This window comes from Mustela erminea, chromosome 7, assembly GCF_009829155.1.
Source record: "Mustela erminea isolate mMusErm1 chromosome 7, mMusErm1.Pri, whole genome shotgun sequence".
Taxonomy (NCBI): Eukaryota; Metazoa; Chordata; class Mammalia; order Carnivora; family Mustelidae; genus Mustela; species Mustela erminea.
In genome coordinates this window covers 34614442-34633735 of record NC_045620.1, presented here as the reverse complement: position 1 = coordinate 34633735, position 19294 = coordinate 34614442, and the positions used below count along the sequence as shown (strand labels likewise).

General features: G+C 39.6%; 1 protein-coding gene across 9 annotated transcripts in view; it reads right to left on the bottom strand.

Moving 5' to 3' along the window:
- Positions 1-19294, bottom strand: part of PLCB4 (phospholipase C beta 4) — a 409575-nt gene that overhangs the window by 158175 nt on the left and 232106 nt on the right. Inside the window, exon 1 of one of the 9 annotated variants that reach the window (XM_032351399.1) lies at positions 2687-2910. The exons of the other annotated variants lie outside the window; for them this stretch is intronic. The gene's annotated coding sequence lies outside the window, so the exon portion shown is untranslated. Of the gene's footprint in view, positions 1-2686; positions 2911-19294 lie in introns of those variants that run through there. 9 annotated transcript variants of the gene reach the window in all.

Here is a 19294-nt window from a genome sequence, read left to right as displayed (position 1 = left end):
AAATCTTCAATGAAAAGGTAACCAAGAATTACCAAATATTTAAGCAATGCCAAGAACATGGAAGATGGACACCAAACCCAATAAGTAGAACTGACACCCAAGAAAACAGAGTTAACAGGAGTGACTGAACCTGACTTTGGTTTAAGTGTGGCTAATAAGTGTGGGGGGGAAACAGTGCATTCAATTCCAAAAATATAATTAACTAGAAATCTAGAAATTTAAAAAAGATTGTTGAAATCAAACTCTTATCAGACGAGCAGAGTTATAAAGAGAACTCAGCTGAAATGCTGAGCCAAGGGATTCTCAGAGAATGCAACAACAGAAAGCAAGCACAATGGAAAAATTTAGAGAGGTGGAAAATGAAAGCCAAAGATGCAACCACCACCCAATGAAACAGCTTCTTCCATCAGGAGAGAAAGCAGAGCCAATGGAAGGACTAATCAAAACAACAGTGGAAGAATATTTCTGAAATTTGAATATTTGCATATTCAGATTTGAGTCCTCAGTGTGAATATCTGAGTCCCTGGTTGAAAAAAGAATCCACTAATGCAAGCAGCATAAATGTGGGAAGTGGGTAGATACACACACTTAAAAATACCTTCGGTGTCACTGAGAACAAGAGATAAGAAGAGAAGTTTTGAAATTCCTAAGAGATGTGCAGAGAGAAGACAATTCAGAGGTGAATGACAGGTAGATAGAAATCGGGCATACTGTTCTCTATACTGCAACCTCAAAACTCTGGGGGACAATAATTTTGGACTTGGAATTGTGTCCAATCAACTAATAGTTTAATTTGTAGGAGAAAATAGAGGTATTTATGGACTTGGAAGGTACGAAAGATTTAATGACCTACTCTGAAAGATTTAAGGTATTACATGCTCTGTCAAGAAGAAAAATAAATGTAGAGATGGGATAGGGGAAGTAATGTGAAGACAGTGAAGACAAAAGAAAAAAAAAAAGGAAAGTTTACTCTTAAGTTTTACTTACTATACAAAAAAAAAAAAAAAGATGAAGAAATTATAATAATTTTGCTCCCAAATTGCTGGTTATATCAATACAGAGGTTGTGGCAGCTCACATGATGAAAGGGAAGGAAGTATGGACTTAAGGGAGGTCAACCATTTGGGGAGTGGAATATCAGTATTTAAGACTCTTGACACTGGCAGAAAGATAGAAGTTTAAGAATTTAAGAATTTTCCTAGAGGAAATTAAAAATGGAGAGTAAAACTTGCACATCATTAGGGAGAGAAGAGAATAAAGAAACACGAGTGTTTCTTTAAAAAGAAAACAGCTGTGGGGAGGAGGGGGGAAAAAGAACACTATACATGGAGAACACAAAAGAAAATGACAACATATCCCGGTTATAACAGATATAAATTGGCGAAATTTATGTATAAAAAGAAAAGACAGAGGCTTTGACATTAGGTAACACTGTGATTGTTTACCAGAAGTATTTATAAAATAAAAATGATACAGGAAGTTCAAAAATGAAGGGATGAATAAAACAGTCTAATAAGCACATGCTAGGAGGACAGAAAGCAGGTGTCCACAGTAATGTAGCAGATAAAACAGACTCAGGGAAAACAGCAAGAGAGAGTGATAAATCATATTAGGAAAAGAGATGATCACAGGGACTTACTAGTCATTACCATTAAAGCATGTGAGTACATAACATCAGAACATATACTGAAAAACTGGTCAAATACAAAGAAATTTGACAAAGTCACAAACATATTAGGAGACAATGAATGAGTCTCAGAAATTAATGGAATGAGACAAAACTGTAAGAATATTGAAGAACAGAATACCGTACTTACTGTAAAGTTTAACCAAAACAATTTAGATGACTTAAATATATTACTGAATTTAAACATGCCCCTGCCTTTCTTTACATATATATACACATATATATGTATATATATATACACACATATACAAATATAGAATATTGACTCTTGAATAGATAATATATTATTATTGTATATATTTTTCACTCCCTCTTTGTATTCAAGCTACCCCCCACGCATATAATAATCTCAGAATCAGTTCATAATTGGGCCACAGAGGACACCTCTGTCTTTTCAAAAGTCAGAGTTTAAGGTGGCCATGCTCATTGGCCAAAATTAGGCCAAATTACAAATTGATGAGAGAGTGAATAAAATCTATATGCATATAAATTAAACATAAACATACACAGACTTCTAAATAATTCTTCAGTAAAACAGAATAGTCAAAGCAAAAATTATAAACTTCTTAGAAATGAAAGGTGGGAGCATTATATATCAAAACCTAGGTAAGTAATATAGAGCCAAAAGTTGTTTTAAGATGATCAGTAAAAGTTAATTACTTTCTGAATATTCACATATTAGATAAACATTTGTCAAGTGTTGGGGAAAGAGAGAGATTGGGAAGGAAGACGTATAAATTCACAACATGTGTGATGACAGGGGGTGTAATTACAAAGAGAAGAAAAACACATGACAGAATAGTACGTGTAACTTTAACCAAAATATCTGAACACCTAAATAAAGTGAATGGGTTTTTCAAGTTAAAACAAATTTAACTCAAAAAAGGAGAATACATAAACTGCACCTTGGAAGAAATTGAAAAAATAATAAAAGATTAGACCCGCATGGGTCTACTGGTGAGTTCTACAAATGTTCAAGAAAAAGGCAAATCCTACTTACCTAACATTTTTCCAGGACACGGGAAAAAGTAAGTTACTCCCTGACTCATTCCACAAGTCCCATGATCAGGTCCTGACAAGGACACCATAAGGTAGGTCAACAAAACACCAACCGACCCTAGAGTTCAATCCTCACAGAGCAAAAATTCTAGCTGACAGATGAACAAATCTATCCCAGAAAGTGGCTAAAAGAAGAATTCTGGATGTTTCATCACTGAAAGCAGGTCCTTGTGACTCACTACCTTAAGGGATTAAGGAGAAAATTCTAGCACACACATATCCCGGCATACCATACAACAGGAACTCAACCTGAATGTCAAAGGTCTCTAACACATACCATTAAATAAAACCCGGAAGGCACAGGATGATATGCTCTATGAACGGTGTGATACCATTTACCTAAATACACAGCTACAGAATAAGACCCGTGTAATACCTAATACCACTGATGTAAATACACAGACATGAGACAAACCTATGTACTTCTCTAGGCAAATTTATGTGTATATAGATAAAATATTAAAACATTTGGAAATTTGTGGGTTACCTGGGTGGCTCAGTTGGTTAAGCATTGGAACTCGTGATTTTGGCTCAGGTCATAATCTCAGGGTCAGGAGATGGAGCCCCATGTTGGGCTCTGTGCATGGAGCCTGCTTGGGATTTTCGCTCTCCCTCAGCCCCTCCTCCACTCACAGAATCATACTCATTCTCTCACCCCTCCCCCCCCAAAAAGGAAATTTATCTACCCCTGGGAAGGATATAAAAATTGGAGCTGAAAATCAAGGTATTTTTAGTGTTATCTTTGCAATGCACGTTTTTATCATAGGAATATATTCTCACATTTATGTGCTGCTTGTGTAAATAGAAAAGAATGCAAATTTCAAAGAGGAACAAAAAAGCTGAAATCCTAGATAGGCAGATGTGTGCTTCTTTAGTACCAAACAATTTAGAAAAAAAAAATTTTTTAAGAGTTTATTTATTTGGCAGAGAGAGATCACAAGTAGGCAGAGAGAGACGGGGAAGCAGCTCCCTGCTGAGCAGAGAGCCTGATGCGGGACTCCATCCCAGGACCCTGGGGCCATGACCTGAGCAGAAGGCAGAGGCTTAACCCACTGAGCCACCCAGGCGCCCCAGTCCTAAACAATTTAAAACAGCAGCAGAAGAAAGTAGTAAGTCATGGCTCTTCGAAGGAGGAACGACTCCATTACTCACTACTGACCAGACTAAAAGCAGGTGAGAGCAGAAAGGGCATTCTAACCAGGGCAGCTGAGGTCGGTCATTACCACGGCTTCCCATGGAAAGCCAAGATGGGCCAGGGAGCAGACAGTGCGAGAAGAGGAGCTTCCTCCCAGACCATGTCTCTGTATCCCCAGTAATGACTGTAATTGGGTCTCTCTTCCTAATTCTCTCCACTCTTACTGGTTTATTGTTTTCTGTGTCTTTCCAAGTCTTTTTCTTGGTGTCTGTATTGGAGAGACAGACACATATACACAGCCCCTTCACCCAAGGTGGGTTAGAAGCCAGCTTCTGGTACAGTGCTGTGTATTCATGCTTTCTATGCCATAAAACAGATCTGCAGAGCAAAATAGACCCACAGAACCCCTCAGGCTGTCACAGATGCGTTATTCAGTGATCTGTAATGAGAATAACCAACTACAGGGAGCTAAGTGATAGAACGGAAGACAGATGAGAGAGATACACGGTGCCCTCCCCAGTTGGCCAGACATCAGAAATCAGCAGGCAAAACACCTCTCCTTTGCAGAACTTTGTGTTCTATGATCTTTTCACTCCTGCCAACCATACCTTTTAATATTTCCCTTTGGTTTTATTTAAAAAAAAAAAAAAAAACCAGCAACCACAGGCTACTGATATGAAATGTTTGTACTGAAAATGAAAAGAAAGCTTCTATCAACTTGCATCATCTATCATTGGTCGAACTGGTTCTCCCAGAATCTTTGCAGGGAAAGGACATACAACATAGTCCCCAGTACAGGATGTTTCTTAGATTTCACTACTATCTTTACCATTAAAATATTTATCTCTACTTTGGGTACAAATTTCATCACAATGGTCTCATTATGGGAAGGACTTTGGCGGGAGCTAATGGAAGGAGAAAACTCTTGGCCTCAATATCTAAAGAGATCTGCAGCGGAGGGCGTAGCCCATTGCATGGCTTGCTTTTTCAGAGCTCTGGGGTTCTGAACAATGTAAGAGGCATTTTCACAAAATGACACTGGAGTACCCAGAGTCGCCTAAACCTTGAACTGGTATGTGGGGGCTATTCTTTGCACTGCCCCCAAAATACATTCTTGGGTCCAGTATTAGGAGCAGCGGCTGGCTAATTTTATGTAGATGGTACATCCGTGACATACAGACTCAAAAACGTCAGCCCAGCCTTCACAGCTGTCTGATCCAGGTAATTGATTTTAAAATGGGAACAAAGGAAGGAACATGTCTCAGTCCAACTGACTCCAGAGAAAATTAAAGAGACACTTATTTTAAAAGGCAGGGAGGGGGGTAATGGTCACTCTATGACTATGCCCTTTTACAATCATCTCAAAGTTCCACCTACCAGCTAACTGATTTAGAAAAAAAATGCTTTACTTGTACCATGAGAAAGCCTCCTCTTCTCAAATTCTCTGGTTGGCCTTCTAAGGCCTCACTTACACAAGATCCCCCAAGGTTTGACTGCCTCCTTCACCTCCATAGAGCACCACCTCTCCCTACAGAGTCCACAGGAAAGGGTCCTCCTTCTCCTTGAGGGACACAGGAAGTCAAGGAGAATTTACACAAAGAATGGATATATAACTCGGCACCTTTTCCAGAGTAAACACTGAAGTGAACAGCTACTGGAGGGAGGCCAGTGGGCTTTTAAATAGTCGCATTGTTCCTCAACTCTTATGCAACTGGAACGGATTAGCTATTGCACTGGTGGCAGAGGAAACGCTCCCTGGACTGCAGAGCTTGGCAGAGAGGGGACGAGAAAGGAAGGGAGCCCTCCCTAGAAGGCCTTGCTTCATAGCAAGTGGCAAAAAGTTCCTTCTGAAGATGATAAGAAACTGAAAGTGTTAGTATAATGTCAACAAAGGAGCCCAGGCCGGCTAATGGGGACCAAATATCAAATTGTTCAAGTAAGACGTGTACACTACACATGAAGTTGGACTTCTATCCATTCATTCGCTTGGGTGAGGAGAAACTGAGGAAGAACAGCTTTTTATTTGACTATTCTGCCCTGCATCTTTAAAATCTGCTGTCTTGTCTCGCTGGCTGGACCTACCCTTAAGACTTATAGACTTACAAGACCACGTACCCTGGATACGCTGAATCAATTATGGAGTCAACTCTGCCCATCCCCCACCACCCCTGACATTTGGGTCAAAACATTGGTAAAAATTTTTTGTTTCTGGCCCCATGCATCATATTCTGGTAGAGAGTGAACAGGCAGAAGTATGTGAAATCAGGTATTTTTAAGGTCCTGGGTATGGTAGGCTGGATAATGGCTCCCCAAAAAGATACCCACATCCTAATCTCTGAAATCTGAGTTTTAACCTTACATGGAAAAAGAGGACTTTGTAGATGTGACTAAAGTAAGGATCTCGAGATGGGGAGATTATCTTGGATTATCCAAGTAGGCCCTAAGTGCAATCATCCTAAGTATCCTCACAAAAGGGAGGCAGAAGGAGATTCGACACAGACAGAAGATGACAAAGCAACGTGACCAGAGAGGGAGAGACTGGAGTGATGCCACCAAAAGCCAAGGAGTGCTGGTAGCCACAGTCATTGAAAGAGTCAAGGGATGGAATCTCCCCCCTCGCCTGGAGGGAGATGGCCCCACAAACATCTTCATTTCAAACTTCTGGCCTCTAGAACTGAGAGAGAATAAATTTCTATTGTTTTTTCAGCCACAAGTTTGGGGTAATTTTTTTTTTAATAGCCTGAGAAAACAAAGATATTACTTTTTTTTTTTTTAAAGATTTTATTTATTTCTTTGACAGAGAGAAATCACAAGGAGATGGAGAGGCAGGCAGAGAGAGAGAGAGAGGGAAGCAGGCTCCCTGCCGAGCAGAGAGCCCGATGCGGGACTCGATCCCAGGACCCTGAGATCATGACCTGAGCCGAAGGCAGCGGCTTAACCCACTGAGCCACCCAGGTGCCCCAACAAAGATATTTCTACAGTATAATATATACTGTATGAGAATAACTAAGGTTGTTATCCAGAATAGAGGGCGGGGATAAAATCTCCGCAGACTTAACACAAATTAGTTGGTTATCAAGCACATTTCAATGTCTTGTTCTTCAATCTTTAAATAAGATACCCCTATATTTCTAAAAACAGATGGACATCTACATTGGATCACCCCAAGCTTTGGATAAATGACTGCCCTTCGAGGGAGAACCTACTTTGACACTGATATATTACATCATTAATGAAAATTTCTCCCATTTGCTAAAAATACCTTCCTTTTCTTCAAGCCATTCAATAGCCTTTTCCAAAAGCACATATAAATTGTGCAGGATTACAACAATGATAATAGGCAATGCTACTGAGGGTTGGGGTAAGGGCATTCTTGTACAGTTTGGTGAAAAGGAATTTTGTAGTGCATTTCTATAGTCTTGAAGTGTCCATACTCCAATCTAGTAATTCTACCAGTAAGATTTATCCTCCATCAATGCACACAAAATCTGTAGACAAAGACACTGTGGTGCTACTCCTGACGGAAAAATACCTTCTTTATATGATCATCGCCAAGCAACTGTTTAAATATACTACAGTATTTAAATATTCTGTGCTCATCCAAAATAATGCTTTCAATGATTATTTGCTGAACAACAGCAAATTTAGAAGAGCTTCTAAAAATAGTCTTAACTCCCTCAAACAAATACAAATGCCCTCAATATATTATTCAGCAAGTAAAAAAGTTGGTTATTAAACTGTATCCAAGAAGGATCTAAATTTTTATTTATTGTATACATATTGCTTACACACACATTTTTTTAACAAGAGAAGAGTAACAAAACTTACACTAAAACACAAGATAAACAAGTAGTATATCTCGGTGGCAGAATTTTAGGTGATATTTTAATACTTTGTGTGTTTTAAAATATTTATAGTGACTATAATTTTTATAAAATCAGGAAAAAATGTCCTCTAAAAACATTAAAAATCTTATTTTTTTCCATACAAACCAGTTTTTAAATAATGTTTTCTGCCACAACTCCTGGCAAGTACAAAGAGCAGGAAGAAACTAATAAAACTGTAAAATATTCTTTTCAAGATTTGCAATCCTGACTATACACTGGAACCTTCACACACTGATTATGACTGGTTCCCAGGAAGAGTTACTTAATAATACTGATTAAAACTTGGGTATTAACTCTAAAGCTTCTATTTAAGTACTTCCCCTTGGAAGGAAAACAGATTATGGTCATGCTGGATTTAGGCTTTAATGAACTCTGAACTACAAAGAAACTTAAGGCTTCTGCCATGATAAATCTATAAAATTAACCATAAATACGTAATAAATTTTTCAGCAATAAAGCACCACCTGGTTCAAAATAATTTCCTGACATTTGTAAAACACATGCACTGAATAGAAATAAAATGAGAACAGCAAACATCTGCTCTTTGTATCCATCTTCCCCTTAACATTAATAAGAGGCAGATGTAACATTCTTAAAGTTTATTATAGAAGATATGGATAAAAATATGATGAATTTACCTTCATGAATTTATTGGGAGATACCTATGAGCATATTATTTGGCTTCATTATTTAAGAATTTTACAAAACATCTAGAAGATGCTTGGTAATTGGGGATATTTAGGACCAGCTTAATTTAAATATAATGAATAATTACTAAGATATAATTCAGTCTGTAATGACCAGTTTGCAAAAAATCAGAATATGACAAAGTATATAGTTTTCCAAGGAAGGAACTGGTTTGTTTCAGAAGGTTCCTTGGATGTTGGTTGTTTGACTACGACAATTCCCTTGAAAAGGCCATCCAAGTTCATGTGTCAGTACTTCAAGAGCCTCTTAAATTCTGTGAGGGCTGAATCTGTATTAATAACACCAGAGGCAAGGGAAGCAAGGGCAAAAAGGAACTATTGGGACTTCATCAAGATCAAAAGCTTTCTCAGAGCAAAGGAAATAGTCAACAAAACCAAAACACAACTGACAGAATGGGAGAAGATATTTGAAAATGACATACCAGATAAAGGGCTCGTACCTAAGATCTATAAAGAACTTATAGAACTCAACACCCAAAGAACAAATAATCCAATCAAGAAATGTGCAGAAGACATGAACAGACATATCTGCAAAGAAGACATCCAGATGGCCTACAGACACATGAAAAAGTGCTCCACATCACTCGGTGTCAGGGAAATACAAATCAAAACCACAGTGAGATACCACCTCACTCCAGTCAGAATGGCTAAAATTAAGTCAGGAAATAACAGATGTTGGCAATGATGCAGAGAAAAGCGAACCCTCCTACATTGTTGGAGGGAATGCAGGCTGGTGCAGCCACTCTGGAAAATAGTATGGAGCTTCCTCAAAAAGTTGAAAACAGAGCTACCCTATGACCAGCAACTGCACTACTAGGTATTTACCCTAAAGATATAAACATAGTGATCCAAAGGGGTACATGCACCTGAAAATTTATAGTAGCAATGTCCACAATAGCCAAACTATGGACAGAACCTAGGTATCCATGAACAGATGAATGGAATACTATGGAATACAATGGAATACTATGTAGCCATCAAAAAACCAAAATCTTGCCATTTGCAACCACATGGTTGGAACTAGAGGGTCTTATGCTTAAGCAAAATCAGTCAATCAGATAAAGACAATTACTATATGATCTCTCTGATCTCTCTCATATGAGGAATTTGAGAGTCAGGGAGGGGGTTCGTGGGGGGAAAATGAAACAAGATGGGATGGGGGAGGGAGACAAACCATAAGAGATTCTTAGGAAACAAACGGAGGGCTGCTGGGGGGTTGGGGGGTTGGGGAGAGGGATAGGGTAGCTGAGTTATGGACCTTGGGGAGGGTGTGTATGGACTATGGTGAGTGCTGTGAATTGTGTAAGACTGATGATTCACAGACCTGTCCCCCTGAAGCAAATAATACATTATATGTTAATTAAAAAAAAAAAAAAAAAGTTGTCTATGGGAGGCCTGGGTGGCTCAGTCTGTTAACCGTCTGCCTCTGGCTCAGGTCACGATCCCGGGGTCCTGGGAAGGAGCCCCGTGGCCTGCTCCATGCTCAGTGAGGAGTCTGCTTCTCCCTCTCCCCTACTCCGCTCGTGTTCTAATAAATGAATAAAAGCTTTAAATGAATGAATGAATGAATGAACGTCGTTGTCTTTGACTGGGATTCTCTGACCTGATGAGGTCTTGCTACTCATCTCTTCCCACAGTTAATTCCCACTGAAGGGCTCTGACCCCTGGCTTTAGGGAGCAATATTGGTGAACAAAGATGAGGACAAGAGGGCATATCTGCTTATGAAGTCCTCTGAGGTGTCGGATTCCTAAATGTCTCGTGAGTCCCTGGCTTACCAGTATTTTGATCTCCTAGAAATAAAATATATAATTTGCATATTAATGATTTTTTAAGTAGTGAATTACAGATGTGACTTCTAAAAATAAATTTCTTCTTAATGGGATGCAAGATAAATTGACTTTTAGTGTATGAAAATACACAGTATGTGGTAGAAACCTGGGGAAAGGAATATATAAATTAACTTCATGTAACAACGAATCTGTTTCAGCAAGACTTTTTTTTTCATATTATAATTCTGCACAGTAAAGGCATTTTATTTGTTTTGTGCCTCTGAAATAAAGTATTTTTACTAACTAAAGGGATACAGCAAACAGCAAAAGTTGTTTTATTACTACTGACTATGTAAGGTAAACAGAGTTAACCCATCAGCCCTGAGGATTAGAGCAGTCCTGAGAAACAATTAGGCAACTTGTAAACAAGGACTGGGCTTTTTTTTTTTTTTTCTCCCTCTCTCATAAGTGGAAGAACTGTCACTATTTTCAAGACCAGAACTAACATAATATACGGCGGTGCGTATAGTTCACCAGCACAAAAACTCCTCCCTTAGTAGCGGGGAATTAGTCACACGCCACAACATCTGAAGAGAGTTTCTCCCTTCTCATTCCCATAATAAGGGCTCTGATAAGGTCTGGGGAATAGAAAACAAAACTGCATGATGACAGAGGAAGTATCTTAAGTACCACTTCGATGGAGCTCAAACATAAATAATACAAACTGTGGTCTCTCTTCCATCTTGTTCGAAGCTGTTCTTGACTGTGCAGCTAAGACAGTAGTCTGTAGCTTTGTCCTTGGAGAGCCCAAGGGTTCCAGGCTGGGGACTATGAGAATGGGAGCTTGGACTGATCTCTCCCTCAGTCTTAGTTTCTTCTTAACTAGAACATTCTTTGAGCTCCTGATGATAATATCTGGATAGCCCAGATGGGGACACAAGGCAGGAGCACAGGGGAAAAACCAGAGAAGGCTTAAGTCTCGTGGGCTTGCCTAGACTAGTGGTTCTCAAAGTGTAGTACCCAGACAGTAAACATCATCTGGGGATTGATTGCAAATGCAAAATCTCGGGCCTCACACCCAGACCTTCTGAATCAGAAACTCTGGGGGTATGGCCCAAAAGCCCATGGTGTGTCCAGCAGGCCCAGTGATTCTGACATCAGGTAAAGTCTGAGAACAACTGCCCTGTATCCAGTCTTCATCACAAAGAAAAAGGTGAAGGGGGGGAAAAAAAGGAAGGGAAAAAGATCTTTCAATCTTCATCTACGGAGAGAGAGACCTGCTGGGATTTGGGATTAAAGCTCAGGTGAGAAATAAGGACAATTCATTTGTCTAGAATGCACAGCTGTCTCAGGAAGGCCATGGAAAATCAAAGATATGGAAATTCTGGGTCCTGGTACTTACTTCCCCATCAAGATCAAGAGTAGATACCAAGATGGCCCCAAGTAAATGGGTAATTTCCTTCACCAGTTCTTTCAAGCTTCATCTTTTAGGGTTAAGGCTAAAGAAGCCAGCCAAGGGTGACAGATGACTCGAAGAAAGCAAACAAAGGGTGACATAACCAAAAACCCAACACACCAGTTCTTTAATCTACAATGCGGACAGTGTAGTCACTTACCAAGCAATTTTAAGCACTTCCTTCTTCTGGCCCAGACCTTTAGGGTCCCTGAGAACGATAAACTATGAATGCTAATATTTGTCCTTAGAACTCAAAAAACAAACCAAAAAAAAAAAAGGGGCGGGGGACTCAAGATTCACCCAGCAAACTCAGTCTTTAAGAAGCTACAATTAAACCAAACTGCTGAGGAGAAAGACCACATTAAAACATGAGGGTTCTAGGGCAGCCATGAAAAGCAGCAGCATCCCAAAAGACGCTCAAAAAGGATCACTTTGCCATTTACATTCTTCTTTGGGTTTATCAGACTTGACTCACTGCCCCAAATATACTGAGCCTTTTGCATTTTTCTCTTCCCTTTCTGTTTTCAAACTTCTCTTTTCAGCTTGGTTAATTCTGCTTGTCCTCTAGGGATCTGAAGAAACTTTAGGTACCACTCCTGTATTTTCACTTAAACACTCTGAACTTCCCTCTTTGTAGAGCTCACCCTGCTATGTTGTAAGCAGTTGCTGGGTGTCTCTGTCTTCACTGGAGGAGGAACTCTGGGAAGACCAGTTGTGTTTGCTATTACAGATCCTCCATTATCATGATGGGGTTACATCCCCATAAACCCACCCTAAGTTGAAAACATCTTAAGTGGAAAATGCATTTAATATTGGCCATCTACTAAATGTCAGCTTAGTCTAGCCTATTTTAAACCTGCTCAGAACACTTAACACTAGCTGCATTTGGGCAAAGTCAGCTAACATAAACCTCTCTGATAATAAAGCATTGACTATCTCCTGTGATTTGTTATGTGGATTATTTCACTAAAAGTGAAAACCAGAACGGTTGTACGAGTACAGAATGGTTCCGAGCGTATCAGTTGTTTACCCCTGGGGTGGCGTGGTTGCCTGGGAGCTGTGGCTCACGCCATGGCCCAGAAGCACAAGAGAGTGCTATACTGCACAGCCCCAACCCTGGGAAAAGAGAAAAATTCAAAATTTGTAGTGCAGTTTCTACTAAAAGCGTTTCATTTTCACACCACTGTAAAGTAGAAAAATCATAAGTTGAACGATCCTAAGTTGGGGACCATCTGTATAAGGTGAGGGCACTCAGTAAATATAGGAGGAATGAAAGACTGTTCTATGGAAGAACTCCCAACCAAGAGTAAGAGCAGCCAAAGACAATAAGCTCTTCCCCTGTTACCCAAATGCACATCAGTCCCATGTTTGTGGACACCGGCCCTTCCCTCCAAGATCCCGAAATGCTGTTCCCAGACTCTTGCTCCCAACTCATACCCTCCTGTCCCCGGGGCCCCCCTTGGTGCCTGGCTGGAACTCAGCTGTGGAATGACTTTGCACTCCTCACCTGGTTCTGCAGCTGGTTGGTCCCATGACTCACTTCTTGGCTGACTGTACATCCCAACCCCTATCTCTGCTGTGTCCCCCCCTGGAGCTTGGACCTCTGACCCCTGAACCTCCTTGAGGATGACTCAGATGGGCACCTGGGTCCTCAAAGATAGGAACATACCCTAGACAAGCCTTCATGGGGTATGTGGTTTTCTTTTCCATAGAAGTCCTCTTCAGAGGACAGCAGCAGACTGCTCCTAAGGTCCTCCTCTCTTGTGCTCAGCCCTCCACACTTTGACCTTCATTTGCCCTTGGACTGTCTCTACCACAATTATTAGGCAAAGCGTCACCAACATGAATGTCATACCTCTTTAGAGGCTTGATTTAGCTTTAATTATCTGAATATTTCAAAGGAAAGATTTTTATTTTATCTTTGCTTGAATAATCTATCTGAATGTTGCCTCAGGCATGTGCTTGGGGTAAGTTTGATGACTTCAAGACAGGACTTCACAAAAACAGGGGAACTGCTTGGTCCTAGGAACAGGCACAAATTCAAGGGCTTGAGAAATCCTTTATTTTAAAAACTATTTTCTTATTAAAATAAACACACACAGACAACGGGCTCTTAAATTTAATCAAGATTCCTGATATTTAAGTGTTCTCCAAGCAAATTTATAAATAGGCTTTGCTATTATTACACAGGAATCATAAGAAGAGGATAAAGAATAAGGCGGTGTATTGGAATGGAGTCCAGACCATAAAAGGAGAAAATATTTTTCCTTAGGTTTTGAGCTAAAAGGTATCCAAATTTAACAGTTTTCTATGTTCATACACACAGAGGTACCTTAGGACCCGAAAATAATCTGTGGTCAAACAGATGTAATCTCAATAAACTCAAACTTCACGCAAATTTAATGATCTCCTTACACGCTCAGAATTGTTCCACCTCCGTTCTTGAAATGCCTTAACTAAGGATAGAGATGGAACTCATAGAGATAATGAGACAAAAAATGACTTGGAATTTGAGGTTTTACAAGGCTTGATTTTTTTTTTTCTCCTATTTGTGCCTGTGCTTTAAAAAATCCACAAACCTTTCTTCTTTGTTTTTTTATGCAATTTTTATACAATTCGTATGAAAGGAAAAAGAAGCAAAATCTTTAACTTCAGTTCATTTGTGGAAGATATGTTATCTTTTCAGGTTTTTAAATTTTTTTCCAGATGTGGCATCATACTGAATCATGATTTCCAATGAGGCAGAGAATTTACTGGGCGTTGGTTTACGGAAGCAAGAGGACACATAAACACTAGGTGGACATACTATGGGGCCCCTGGCTGGCTCAGTCACTACAGCATGCACCCTTGATTTCAGGGGCGTGAGTTCAAGTCCTACGATGAGTGTAGAGCTTACTAAAAAAAGAACTAGATATACATATTAGAATATACACTGTCTTTGACTTTGTCTGATAGACCAGCAGGAGACTGAACATTTCATGTTTTATCATTGTCATTTGCCTAAGAAATACCAGCACCAGTGTTCACACCCTTTGAAATAGGTCTTACAATGGACATTAGAAAAGTGAAATACGATGATCCAAATTTTATCGTTAATTTGGCCACCCCTAAAAAGTAGGTCTGACTTTAATTATATATTGCATTGCTTCCTCAATTAATACTAAACTAATAGGACCTGTACAGCCTGCTGGAATGGAGGAGGGGGGCAGTCGGAGATGGATGACCTGGTTTCCGGTCCCAGCTTTGTCCCAGCGAGCTGTGGTGTCCTTGAGAAAGACCCTTAAGCTTTTGGAGCCTTAGTTTCCTTGTCTGGAAAAATCAGAGGCTGAAACAGTCATTTTTTTTTTTTTAATCTCTTCCAGCTCTAATCGGTTTGATTAAATATATGTGGGCTTCAAATAAATGTAGATATTATTTAAAAACAGTATATGCCCTTCTCGAAATAGGTTTTATTTCCTAAAATTAAAGCCACATTCGGATGGCTCCAAGGAAGATTAAAAACAATGCAGTACTATTGTGTATTGAAGAGCAGCTGACAAGATAATGACACGGTGACATTTCTAGAACAGCTCTTCAGTAGCAAAGCAGACTTTCAGGATGCCAAACACTTGCCCAATTCTGGTAAGGTCAACAGCCTCCAAATAATTGTTCCTTTCATATGATGTGTGCTTCTACTGGATTATTTTAAAATGTGTTTGCTTCCATTGCTTATATAGAAACTGAAAAACATCCCTCCCTCTCACAAAGCCTGGAGGCAATGGGAAGGATATCAGAGGTCAGAGAAGTCGGATGGGAAGCAATTCCCAAGGGTTCATGTCGTATTTTATTTTCGCAAATGTCTCCAGCTTCTAATTCAAGCCATATCAGTAGGCTGGGAAAAAGAGCAAAAAACAGAGCTTCTTGAATGAAATTCCCTGCCCCTTTGTTAGACAAACCCTTGGATCCCCCACCCCCCACACCCTCCAGGGTCAGCACTAACAAGAAAAATGGCTGAAAATCGCTTGGGTTCTTGTGTCTGCAATCAATTATTTTGTTTCTTCAGAGGTAAAGTTTGACCCGGTATATTTTAAAATGCTACAAGATTGCAGGCAAGTTTCAAAGACACCAGGAAGAAGTCAATGGCCTGACCCCAGGACTAGGAGAATGATATTCTCATTAGGCGAGAGAAGGGAACTTCCTGAAGTAATGAGGAATGGATGTGGCTCCCGTCACCACTCAGCCCTGAACGCAGGTGCTGGGGACTAATGCCACTGATCACACAGCTCCCCCAGTAAGGGCTCCTGACATTTATGTGATAGTTACATTTTACCCAGTATTTTCACAAACTCGTTTCAAGTTGGAAACCATAACTCAGCTGACAAATGTGGAAAGCAGGGCTCAGAAAGCTTAGACTCCCTCAAATTACAGTAAGAACTAGCACTTAAAACCTTTTGATTTTTTTCTCTCACTGTCTGGCCCTGGTCCTCGTGAAAAAAGTTCTTTAAATTCAGTAAAGCGGTTTTGAAGATAAGGCCTCTGTCGTCAACGAGAGCAATCGGTCTTTTCTTGGGGTTGTATTCAAGCTGTTTTAATAAAAGGTAGCTCATCCACAAATAAGGGCTGCCTTCATAAGGAGACGCCTACATTAGTATCAATAACCACTTTCTCACTTCAGACTCACCTGACAGGGATCCTGGTTACCCCAGTTTCCAAATCAGGAGGTATTTTATATTGTTCAAAAGAAAACTCAATTAAAGTTCCTTTTATTTATTTTTAAATGCTTTTGTAATTTTCACTTTAAAAGAATCAATGTATCTTTAATTCTTACTTCTGTTCTTAGAGTCTTCTAAATGTAACAGAAAATTCAGTTTTATCAAAACATCAGGATCAAACCAGTTAGACCATGACATTCATTGACCTATGATGCTATTTTAGAATATCTGTGGTGGGCATTTTAACAAAATTAGTGTGGTTGCTTATATTTAACTTCGATGAAATCACAAGGGTGAGTAAGCCCTGATATATATTTTTATTTTTCTTCTGCCCTAACTGAAATCAACCCTTGTGATAAAACAAGAAAGGAGACAGAATCCAATTACAGCTATTGCATGAATGAGTTAAATCAGGTTTTGCAGACAAAACGTCTACTGAAGTTTTAAAGACAGGAATCTATCATTAAGGGATATTTTGGCCATCTACATTACATGCTTCCATGGCCAATTTTCCTTAAATAATAAAAATAAGCTGTGCTCCATGTCACCATATCCTAAGTACTACTTTCCCATAAATTTTTTAAAATATGAAATCTATCTCAAATTCACTGTTCAAAATGACTTTTTGAGAAGGTGGGCCTTTAAGTCTTTAAACTCAATACCCTCCTCTTGGTCCTTCTAGAGGTTGGCTTCTAAACCTCTCCACCATTTAAATTCTCTCTTCACCCTATAGCCAACTGTTCCTTTTTCCCCATGTGCCTATTCCCCTTTCTGTCCTCCATCTTTGTTTGCTCTCATTCTCCCTCCTGTGGTGATCTGTGGTATCACCATTCATTTCTCCTCTCCTGAATTCCACTCCTCATGTTCAATTGCCTTCTAAGCATCTCCACCTCTGCTCCCAGCACTTCGGATGTCTTGGTATGTCCCAGCTCAGCTCATTGCTACAAAACAATTGGTTGGAAAAATTGGTCAAACTATCCAGATCCATGTAAAAGTAACCAACACAAAGATCTTCATGGAGATTTAAAAAAAAAAAAAAAAGGAACTATAAGACCAAATTAAAAATATATATTGGCTTAAGAAACAACAGGTGTTGGTGAGGATGTGGAGAAAAAGGAACCCTCATGCACGGTTGGTGGGAATGCAAACAGGCCCAGCCCCTGTGGAAAACAGTTAAAAATAGAACTGCCCCACAATCCAGTAATTGCACTACTGGGTATTTACCCAAAGACTATAAAAACACTAATTCAAAAGGATACATGGCACCCCTATGCTTATGACAGCATTATTTAAAATAGCCAAGATAGGGAAGCAGTATCTGTCCATTGATGAGTACATAAAGAAGATGTGGTGTATCTACAGAATGGAATACTATTCAGCCAGTAAAAGAATGGAATCTTGCCTTTTGCAATGATAAGGATGAAGCTGGAGTATAATGTTAAGCGAAATGAGTCAGAGAAAGACAAATACCATATGCTTTCACTCATCTGTGGAATTTAAGAAACAAAACAAATGAGCAATGGGAAAAAGACAAACCAAGAAACAGACGCTTAATTATAGAGAACAAACCGATGGTTACCAGAGGGGAGGGGGCGCGGTGGGATGGATGAAATAGGTGATGGGGATGAAGAAGGGCACTCGTCGTGAGTGATAAGGGGGAATTATTGAGTCATATATCATATACATGAAACTAACATAAAACTGTATGTTAAATACCTGGAATTAAGATAAAAACTTTTGAAAACTGGCTTTTTTATATGAAAACCATCTGAACTTTCACTGAACTACAACCTTCATGAGCTAATGGTAAAGAGGTCATTGTTTATATCCCAGGGCAGTCTTGGAAAGACAAGAGCTCAAAGAAGAGATAGAACCATCTCAGCAAACTCTCTCAGATCCCACCACTGCTTTACAGTATTTTGTAAACCCTGTGCCACACTTTTAAGAACCATATCAACAAAACAGAGAGCTGGTGAAAGAAGTCACACCATTTAAGCAACACAATAAAAGTAGTTTCTGGGGATGTCAGAGTTAATCTGAGCTCTTCCTATAACTGGGTGGGAAGAGAAGGCAAGAACTGGTGAACTGGCTGCTCTGCAGCCCTACTGGTGGAACTGGCAAAGAACCCTATCATTGAACTGCTGGTCCAATTCCCATGCTATCCCCATTCTGACAGACAGCACGTACTGAAACTCACTCATATGGAAGAGGGAGTAATATAGACATGTTGCATTCATTCAAGGGAAAAGCCATGTACCAAAGATTAGCGGTCTTTGGAATGTAGACCTTAAATCAACAAGAAAATTATTGAAAAATGACAACTATGAATTTTCAGATTTCAAAGTAGATGCTTCTCATCACTTAAGGTCAGAGATGCTCCTCTGTTCTTGGAAGTTATAAAAGGATCAGTGCACTGGGTGAGAACCTTTCAGAAAATAAAGTAGGGCTAGTCCATCTCTAGGTCTTATCAGCCTCTTTCCAGATTCCTCTGACCCAAAGTAGTCTAAACATGCTCTCAACTGCAAGTATGCAATGAAATGCTTTTTGATGTTTATTCTGTATAAGAATATCAATTAAAATTTGGGGTTCCTGGTTGGCTTAGTTGGTAGAGCATATGACTTTTTTTTTTTTTTTTTTTAAGCGTATGACTATCTCAGGGTTGGTTTAAGCTCTTCCCACATTGGGTGTAGAGACTGCTTAAAAATAAAATCTTGGGGTGCCTGGGTGGCTCAGTTGGGTTAAGCTACTGCCTTCGGCTCGGGTCATGATCTCAGGATCCTGGGATCGAGTCCCGCATCGGGCTCTCTGCTCGGCAGGAGGCCTGCTTCCCTCTCTCTCTCTCTGCCTGCCTCTCCGTCTACTTGTGATTTCTCTCTGTCAAATAAATGAATAAAATCTTTAAA